Source organism: Serinus canaria, chromosome 4 (genome assembly GCF_022539315.1).
Source record: "Serinus canaria isolate serCan28SL12 chromosome 4, serCan2020, whole genome shotgun sequence".
NCBI lineage: Eukaryota > Metazoa > Chordata > Aves > Passeriformes > Fringillidae > Serinus > Serinus canaria.
Window position 1 is genome coordinate 29,056,734 of NC_066317.1, and position 10,937 is coordinate 29,067,670.

Genomic DNA, 10,937 nt, shown 5'->3' on the forward strand with positions numbered 1-10,937 from the left:
TTCCACAGGGGTCCTTGCACCTCTCTACAGATTTTATTTCTTGGAGGCTGCCAGCAACCTGCACATGCAGGGACCATGCTGGCTTGGAATGCAGGACCTGCCCAGTGTACAAACTAGTGCCAGATGAACTTCTCTGGCTGTTGTGGACTAGCTTCTCACCTAGCATGATTAGTCACTGTCAGCTAAATTGCCAGCAGCCAGGCTTGGCTTGCAACTGAGCACAAGTGTTCGTGTCTCTTGGAAGGACAATGTCACCCTCGTGAGTGACCACAAAGGCCCCATCCTCTTCAGTAAATTCAGCTCTTGTGCAGGGATTTTGAGAAGGCAACAGATCATACCCATGACTGTCCCTGCCATGCTCTGGGTTATGGCTGCTATGCCCATGGGCTGACAGGCTGTGCTAGACCTCCTCTCCAACCACTCTGGAAAAATGCTCCATTTGCTAAGAGCCATTTGGTTTTAATCTTGACTGCATGTACAGTTTGTGAAGGAAGCTAATGCTTTCACATGTCTTTGTTAGCACAGATGTGTAGGGAGCCTCTGCCTGGACCCTGGTCCAGCTCTCAGAGACAACAACAGGAAAGGTGGGCTGCTTCCCTGAGCTGGGCATCAGCAGGTGCTATTTCAGTATTAGAAATAATACTCAATAACAATGCAGGACTATTTTAAAATTTGAAATAACCTCCTTCTCATGCAATGCTGGGGTGCTGCAGCAGTGCACAGTGCCTTACAAGAACCTGCTACCACTGCTGGTTCTGATTTAGTGAGAAAAATATTTCACTTCATTCACTGAACACAGCCTTGTTAGATGAAAGGTGATTTGCAGTGTGGTGTAGGAAATGCTGAACAGTGCAATCCAGATGTTGAAGATGATAAGGGAAGCTTGCAGAAATGTCAGGAAATGCTGTACCATTCCCACCACTCTCCTCAGACCTGTGAGACAGTGGAGCTTGTTGCTCTCTTATCAGCTGCATTCATATGAGAAAGGCATATGAAAGGCATAGCAGCAGTGTTCCTCCAGCTGCTTGCAGGCAGGCTGGCTCATTCTGCCTCCAGCCCATCTCACCATGGCACAGGTACATCCTGGATGGGGCACATGGCACTTGTGAGGGAACGGGAAATGACTTCATTGCTGCCCTATTTCCAAACCAGGGTGGGAAGCCCTTGCTCCTCCTCGACTTCCCGCACACTTCTCAGCCACACAACCCACAGCCTGTGGTGTGAATGGCTCCTGGAGCTCAGTGGCAGTTTTGTATTGATCAGCTCTTTCCAGACCTGCCTGCAGGTCGATCTGTCCCTCTGCAGACAAGCAAGCAGCTGTTAACCAGAGGAGATGCCAGCCCTACTTCTGCTGGGAAAAGCCTCTGCTTAATCCCAGATTAATCCTTTGGTTATTATATCAGTTAGGCACTTTGCAGTCCCTCCTGTTGGCTAAGGACATGGGGCATTCACCCTGTTTGATTTCAGATTCTCCCTGTTAGCTCTGTGTACAGCTCATGCATTTGCCAAATAACTTAGCAAACCAAGTTTCATTTTTTCCAATCTATATGTCCTTGGCACGCACTGCACTTTCCAGGGCTGCTAGAAATCAGACCATAGGTGTCTTACTTAATCAAGGTTCAGCTGTCTAATTTTTGCTAATCAAGGTTCAGGTGTGTAATTTTCCCACACTGGCCCTCTGGTGAGCACAGATGTGGTTGAGCAGTTTTCTCCTGACACTTTGCTATCACTTTCACCACTCACACATCACACCCAGTGCAGCTGGTCTCCCTCTCCCAGCTTGCAGGGTTTGCTTTTGCTTTTGGTTGCAGTCTGGAACATCATAGTTTGGGGTGGCCTGGCCTGAGCCATCTTGCAGGGGGGGATGCTCCTGATGGTAAACAGAAACCTGGAACACACAGACCTGATGGAAATGCCCAGAGGTGGACAGCCTGCTAAGCTCACAGTGACACCAACTTTTCCTGTCTGTAAGTACTTTTGCCTTCTGAGTGAAGTTCACAGCCAAGATTATGAGTTTATTATAAGTTTCTCTTGTGGTAGCTGAATTTCATGACCCATTTTGATATCCTACAGCAACGTGCAGCTGGTGATTGCCCTCAATTCACAATAGCATTAAGGAGAGATAACTTTGTGCCTTTTATAGATGAACTGCATATGTGTGGTGGAGGATTTGTTTGGATTTGTTTTAAGGAAGTAATCTTTCTATTTATTTGAAAGGTTTTTAATAACAATTCTGTTTAAGTAGCGATAAATGACAGTTAGTTGAGGACCAAATAATGGCTTATACAAATGCTTCACAATCCTTAAGTGAATATGAAATATTTATTTTTTTTATTAGTTTCCTTAATAAAATGTAAACCTGGATGCATCTTCTAGAATGGCTGCCATGACTGATGCTCAGTAAGCTGCAGGTTTGATTTTGGTTGCAAGAACCTCATGTGCCATTTCCTGTAACAGAGAAACCTGAAATCTAACCAAGACAGTATTATTCTTTCTGAAGAGCTGATCTGAGGGATGAGCTAAAGGACATGGCCTCTGTTCTGTCCTTCTCCTTGCTTTCTCTTGTCTGAATAGTCATATATCAATTGAACAGCCCCATCAGTGAACCTGTCAAGCAGAAGTTCAGCTGTCTTGGGCAAACCATCACTCATATTTCATATAGAGAGTTTGTTAGACAAGTCCCCAAAAAACTAAGTATTGATTTCTGTGAATAAAAGTAGGAAACAGATGGCATCAATTTCAAGTGGTAAAGTGGTTTTTAACTAGTCCAATAACTAATGTTCTCAAATGCCTACAAAATATTACAGTTTTATCTTAGCAAAGATCAAAACAACTTTAAAGCACTTGCCAGGCATACACACCCATGTGTTCCAATAGATGCCAGACTGAATGTATCCTCACAGTAATGGAACTGAACTTGCCAATTTCAAACTCCCCCTTGTACTCCTGCAGTGAATAATGCCTAATGCCTGCTCTGGTTGAGGTTTTTTTATTATCATTTTTATTACTACTACTAGTGTGGACCCAGTGTTGCCTCAAACATGCTGCAGGTATTAAGAGAAGTCTGCAAGTCTGGGATCCAAGAGAGAGCCTGGTAAGGAAGCATTTCCTGAGAGATAGGAGTGGAAGCTTCTGGAGCCTCCCAGGTCTCCTTAAGTGTCTGAGTATGTCAGCATCTACTGCTGTTTAGATCAGTCTGCTTACTCATGAGTATCTGTATTAATTCCTAGAAAATACAGGCAGAAAACAGACATAGCATGCCCAACACAGATTTGCACAGGCCGGCTCTGCACTGCAGCACAGTCTCTCAGACAGGTTGTATGTGTGATGAGTAAGGTGACTGAACCCATGGGAACTGCAGCACTGCCTAGCAGCAGGTGGAAATGCTGTATGCCAGCTGCTGCAAACTCCAAAAACTAGCCTCAGCTGTACAATTGATTCTGAAAACTGTTTTCCAGTTGTACAATTTATTCTGATGGCAGAGGAGGCCATTTGTCACAAGCTGGAATAAACCTTTTGGAGTCCAGACTGTGTGGAGTTACAGCTGAGCTAATGCTTGCCCTTGTGCAAGATGCTGACTTTGATTAGTTTGTCTGCACAACAGCTGCTTCTGCTTTCTACAAACACTGCACACTGCTTTACAGTCTGTCTCTCTGGTGCCTTGCTGCTCTGCTCTGAGGGCCAAACCCTGTGCCAGGGGAGGGGAATGCTGCTGTGTGTGCCAGGACTCTTGGCCCCTTTTACCTTACTGAAACTTGCCTTCCCAGGACATAGGCTTCTCTTTTGTTTCCCTGGTTTGTGTGTTACGTGAATGGTTGGTTTTAAAAAGTCTAACCTTTTACTTAGCTTGATTGAAAAGTGTAGTTTTGGCAGTGGAGATGGAAATATAAACACACTTGAGAAATCTCTGGATCTGGTAATGGTACCCTTCCCCTGCATTCCCCATCAAAACAGCCTGGAGCTGAGTTTCTAGGAGCTCTATATATGAAGCTGAATGTCAATGTCACCTCAAAAAATTATGCAAAAAGCTTGTGGCAGGGATTTTTTTTCCCTTGATTTTCATCTTTCCCATTAGACTTTATGTATCTCCTGAAACAAAAGGAGAAGGAAAGAATGTCAGCTCTCTTTTGGTGGGTAGGCGTAGGTTGTAGTAGATATCAGCAAATCACAGTTAGTGACATTTGTGTAGAGCTTTAAGAATTAGCAAACAGTCCTACCATGAGCAAGAGAGAGACTTGGTCAAAATTTGGGATCCTGCTGCCTCTTTAGACACAAAAGCACTTAGCATTTAGTTCTTGGATGTCCCATATTCAACTGACAGTGGTATCTGGACACCCTGGAGTTTGGATACCATATCTGGACACCCTGGAGTTTGGATACCAATCCAATTCCTGTTGGATTTCTGTGTCTGCTCCTGAGTGTGCTCAGGATGTCTCAGCACAGCTGGTGCTCTGACAATGTCATCCATCTCTGACAATATCCTGTGGTTAAACACTCACTCATATCTTCTTTGCCCACATTTTCTGCAAGGCTTAATCCGGTTCCTAATCACTTGGCTCCTTCACAAAGCTTGTCCAGAAGAAGCACCTCCTTTTGTTCTGTGTCTCAGCTATAGCAGCATTTACAGAGGTTTATGGAGCACATAAAAAAAAAAAAATCCCCTCTCTCTGCTATGGAACTGGAGCAGTCATGGTGTATTTTCCCTGAATTTCTTTATTGTCCTGCTTTTTTTCAGGAAAAGGAGCAGTGGTGATAGCTTGTCTCGGTGATTTCCTCCTGCCATAGGCCTCTTGAACACAAGGTTACAGCTTCCCAGAGCCAGGCAAAGCCAGTCCCTCTGTGTGCAGGAGCAGTCTTGTCCTGCTACCTGCAAATGTGTAGGGTAGATTGGATGTATGCTATTGTAGGGACCCAGCTCTCAGCTGCTTCCCCACTGGTGGGGACAGGGAATTAGAGGATCTTGTTGCCCTTCTGACTTTCCACCCTGGAGGAGAGGGAACAAGCATGGGGAACAAGCTCCCGGACAGGTGGCCCTGCAGTGCCTCAGTAGGTTCACTGTCTGATTTTCCCTTTAAAATGCATTAAGAGTTCATCTAATTGCAGAGCACCTGCACTGCTAAAGGTGTGGCTTTATCTGCAAAGTTGTTTTCTTGCACACCAGAAGTCATAGGAAAAAGCAAAGGTTGGAGGGGAAGGAAAACCCCTGGCTAAACTCTGGAGTGGGAAGTGCAAGCTCTTTAAGACAAACCAGCTCTGAGGCACCATGGTGAGCTTCCAACTTCCCCATGCCTCCAGGGCAGCTGGGTGAGGCTCTTGTTCTGCCTGTGATTTCCAGAGGCTTGCTGAGCCAGCCCTGTTGTGGCTGTATGAGACCAGCAGCTTCCCCATCCCTTCCTTCCTTCCCTGCTAGAGGTGTCCTTCACTCCTGATAGGTTCCCAGGGAGGTTTTACTCCTCTTTGGATGGCAAGAATTTGGCCTGAGAAGGCAGATCCTTGGAAAGACAAAGCAAGGTCTATTAATCATCGTCCATTTCTTTATTTATTTTGGGTATTTCCTGGTTTCAGTGTTGAACAATGTTTACCAAAGACGAGCAGCCAAAGTAAACCACACGAATGAAAAATTGCAAATGAAAGAGCCAGCCGCACGGCACAGCTGGTCCCATGCCTCCAAGGGCTTCAGTCGTTTCAGATTAGGTGCACACTTGGCATTCTTCTGCAAATATGCCTGCAAGGAATCATCCTGGAACAAACCTGCCTCCATGCACAGCAACTGACAGAAAGCTGAGGCAGGTCTGGAAAGACTCTCTAGCAAGAGAGGGGATTAATGTGCCTGCTTGTTAACTCTGGCAGAGTGTGCAGTCGTCATTGTGCCAGCAGAGTTATGGAGAGCAATTGGAGAGGGATTATTTTATGACTGGTGGCATTCCTGGGGGCTGGGGCATTTATTTGGGGCCTTCCTGCAAGGAGTAAAAAGCAGAGGGGAGAACAAAGCAGTTCCTTCACAGATGGCAGACTGTTTCAACGTGAGGAGCCAACACGGATGGAAACGTTCCCTTCTCCCTTAATCCAGTTGCAGACCTGACTCACCCTGACTGAGTTTCTGGTATCAATGTTGTCCTGTTACTCACTGAGAAGTTATGAGCTCACAGATTTCTTGTCCAGCAGACCAGCTTGCCAGCTCCTTGCTGAGTTCCCCCTGAAAAGGAAAGGGCTGCCCAGCCTGGAGGCAGGATTTTTCCACCTGCAGAAACAGGGAACAAGCCAAACTCATTCACAGGCTTCATCGTGAGAAGTATGAGAAATGCTTTTTTTACAGAGGAATTTAGACCACTGAACAGTAGGGGAGAAGAGTCCAGCCAACCTTTACTTTATCCACCCCTTCTCCCATTACTTATTGCATTTTTGTTAGTGACTCTTGAAAAATTCTGTTCAACTGGAAGGCCTTGCAAATATCAGAGAGGACACTGTCGGAGGCAAACCTGGAGGCACCAGAGAGATCACCAAGAAAGATGCCTCTCAGTAGAGGGTTGTACATCTCAGTATGTTCTGCCTGGCCTTTCAGTCACAGATGTGAGCTGGGAACAAAGAGTTCAAGGAATGAACCCCAGAGAAATAAAGTACTCCAAAGAACAGAATTTAGAGAAATTTGTTGACACTATTAATCATGGAACATTCAGGAAATTAATTTTAAATGATGTCATAAAAATAGCACATGAAAGAAGTGTAAATGTAACATAATTTCTATAAATAGAAAAGAATATTTAATGCTGACACTAGTGTAAGCTACAAGCTGAAAACAAACCAGGTGGCCAGTCTGTTGGGCAGACATTGGACCCAAAGAAACAAAGATCTTCTTGATCCCACAGATGCAAACTTCATGGTGAGTTAAGCGTTGGAGGACAGTAATCAGAATTGATACAAGGTAGGAGAGTGCATCTAATTTGATGTTCTTTCCTATGCAGATGTAAAGTAGACAAATTCTGTTACCTTATGGCTATCTCTCAACCAGCTAATTCTGGTCCTGTAGTTCAGAACTGTGGAGATCTGGCTGTGGAGCTATGCAGTTTCAGCTATGGAGATGGAATTTGGTTGTTATTTGCTGGTTTTTAACCTATATTTTCTTTGATTCCTCTTCCTTTGACAACTCTTCTGTCCAAAATTGCAGAGAAAATTACTTGAAAGCAGGAGTTACCATGCTTTCCCTACTTACTGAGATATACATAAGTCTTTTTGGCATTGCTACAACCCTCATTTGCATTGTCACAGCACTGCCATGCTCTTCCTGGCACATCCATGTAACTTACTGGGATGTTAGAGAGGCATTCAGCTCAAAGTTTGTAAATATAGGTACTTCACAGCAGTAGAAAATGCCTTGGTTTTGAGGCTGATCATCGGGTATGGTGTGTGTTTCTTTCTGTAGACACTGTAATGCAGACAAAAAGGCATCTGGCAGCACAGGCACCAGTTACATGGTCTTTTCTGAATCTGTCATTACTAAGCTGGTACTGTTACAGTCAAGAAAACTTACAGAAGAGCCAGAAGTGCAATCTGAGGATAATTTAGAAGGAATGATTAAAATAGCTAAGTGTGTGCTTGAAAATCAGCTTGGACTGTCTGTTTTCAATCATGTTTAAATTCAAAAAGTCAGATAATGGTCCAATATTGGAAATAACTTATTATTTGAAGATGATTTGGTGGCCCTATGCCCTATCAGAAACCACACACACATTTAAAATACTTACTGACAGCTTTTTGTGATCAGGCTTTTCATTTTCAGTAAAAATTATGTTTTCACACATGTTTACAACTTGGTTGAAGTCAAGCTTCTAAAAAGTTTGTTTAAAAATTATACAATTGCAAAAGAAGACAATAGAAACAATCCCTGCAAGAGACTCACAAAACTTTTGTTGTTTTTACAGTAAGTGAAAAAACCTAGGAAGTAATACCTTAGATATTTTTGTATTTATAAGAAATGTGGCATACTGATAGGCTATAAATCCAGAAAAGTAGATACACTGAAGAAAGAACTTCTGAGGTCTTGAACAGCTGAGAAAAAAACAGATTTGGAATTGCCTAGTTTTTTCTTTCTGAAATCCACTGTCTAAAATATTTCATGGCATCCGATACAGGAGGAGTCAGCAGCTGAATACAAAGCCTAAACTACCTGTGCAAAATACATCCTGGCATTATCTTTTTTGGAACAAATAAAAAAATCGTGATATTTTTATGGTACATGATAATGATCTGCTTCATTTCCTGCTCAGATTCTTGCCCAACTGTTAAACACTATTTTTTTTCCTATTGTATAACAAGCAGTTAAATATGTATTTCTGCATCCCAGCAAAGTGCTTTCCACCTCCATACAGGAAACAAACTCTAACTGGTTCTGCAATGACTTGGTCCCATTCCCAGGAATGTTTCCCTTCTATTAAAAAAAAAAAAAAAAAAAAAAAACCAAGAAAAAAAACCCCCAAAACAAAACAGGAAAAAAAAACCCCACTTTTTTCAGTCTATTGGCACTAGTTAGGCATAAGCTCAAAATATGTCCATGCATTCCTCTGAATGAGGCAAGACTAGGTTTGCTGAACCTTCCCACACTGGAATGTACTAACATGCATGTCCCTTTGCCCAGCCTCTCTTGGAGGAGCTTTTACTTGGAGCTGAGCAAAGCTTTTTTCCTCCTTATGGGAAATTCCAGTGCCAGGATGTTAAACCCCAACTTCCTCACAAGAGCCTGCCAGTGAAGACTTGCACCCGGTGGGCTGTGACAGGGTATTTTCTCTCCTGGTGAGATGAAATGAAGCAGAAGCTGTCCAAACAGTGAGTGTAAGAGATCCCATTCCTCTCTGTTCCCAACCCTGCCCCCCTGGTATTGCAGCTTGTGCTGGGACCCCATAGCCATAAGTGTCTGTGGTTCTGTACAAAATCCTGCAAAATCATTGTTTGGAAACAGGAATGGTACCTCTTATTTTAAAAACTGGAAATATGGCTTAGATGTCCAAACACCATTCTGGGCAGCCCATATTGGATGACTTCTAGGTCAAACAGCCTAGGATACAGCAAAGCAAACTGAACAATACAAAAGAGTGAGATAGATGTAGAGCAAAGAAAAAAGTTAGTTCAAAACACTGTGTGAGTGGTACTTGAGAAAGCTGCACAGAAGTATTTCCTGAAGACCTCTAAAAAAACTTAAGAACCAGCTTTGTACATTGATAATGTTGTACCAATCAACATTATGAAAATTGCAGAAAATATGATTTCCAGATTATGTTTGTTTTTAGGGGATGGATCCCCAGCAGCAGCAAGCTGGGAGCCTACCTGCCCAAGCACATTTGGATTGAACTCTGAGCTCCCAGTACATGTGAGTTGTCTCAGAGTTCTCATCTTGGAGTAACAAATCTGTGTGGTGATAACAGAATTTTGTGTGTTTGTCACAGTGGTCTCCAGAATAGGGTGTTAAAATTTGCCTTTTTTCCCACTGTGTATTACTGGAAAAGAAATATTTACTGTATATCCTAGTATTCCTGTAAGAAACAAGTTTTTTCAGTGTCCCTACAGTGTAAGGTAAGAAAGGAACTGTGTTGTCCAGCTTTGCCTTGCATGTAGGCTGTTTCCTGTTGAAGCAGTTTCCTTGGGCGTCAAGAACTCACCAGAAATATTTTGGCAGAAATTACATGTTTTCTGTTGTTGAGCCATGCTGTTACAACCGCTCTAGAAAAATAAAATTTTCCATATCGTTAAGATAAGCTTTGGTGTCTTAGCGTGCAAACTTCCCTGCAAGATGCTCCTCAGTTAAGGTAGGAAATCAATGTTGTGTTTTTCTGACTGAAAGCTTTCAGGAAGGATATGACAAAAATAAATCCACAACTCTGCTCCCTTGGCAGAGGCAATGCTGTAGGCTGGCTGCTGAATGACTAACCAGTTATATCATTAATCGTCGTGCTCTGCCACAACTGCAGGATTGCCCGGAAGAAAAACAAAAGTAATTGGGTCCTTTGCATTTAAACTTCCAGTCCGAGTATCTAACCAGAGGATTGAGCAGCTGGCAGGGGAGGCCTGACACGGAACACAGCAAAGTTAAAATCGTTTACTTTTTGTTATCGTGTATCTTTTTGTTGTAGCTTGAAGATGAATACCTGAAGCTCTACAAGACAGATTAAAGCACAGGCACCAGCAGTTCATGCAAAGAATCTATTCCCAGGACCATGAAAGGAGGCCAAGCCATTCTGCTTTCAATTACATGAGTACTATTCCTCCTGCTCCAAAGACTGCAAGGACAGATTTGACTTTTGGCTTTTCCTTGCCATCGTTTTCTGGGGGCACTTAGGGTAAGAGCATCCCAGGTTCAGCCTGCCTGACACTGCTGCAGCCAAACTGACATACTGGCACATCCTGGTTACCAGTGGTAAGTATGAGGAAGCAGTTTTGTGCTGTTTACGAAGATTTGGAAAGTGTGCTTTCTGCTTGCATCACAGGCTGGTCAATAGTTTCATTTCTCCCTCCCTTTTCTACTGCTTCTGCTTTTTCTTTGAGGCAGGAATCTGGGACCTAGGTTAGGTCCCTTCTGCACTCCTCACTTGTCCTTTCTCAGCAGAAAAGCAACAGGCAGCTCTCAATGTGGACACTGACAGAGGAGGAAAGAGAGGAAGGGGGAGGGGCGGGGGAATGCAGGATCCTTCCGTGTGAGACTGGGAACGGGAAGTGCTTTAAGTGCATCATGCCCAGTTTGGATACTGCCAGTGCTGCTTGGAGAAATGGGAGCAACAGCTTCAAATATAATTACCACATCTCTATCTAATCCCCATTTACTGCTGGTAAAGGCTCATGCAGTGTCTCTGCTTGGAACATCTGCAGTTACAAAGCACAGCTATGTTGCAGAACCATGTGCTTCTCTTAGGAAAACATAGTGTAGGTGGAGGCATGCAACTTGTTTTAAA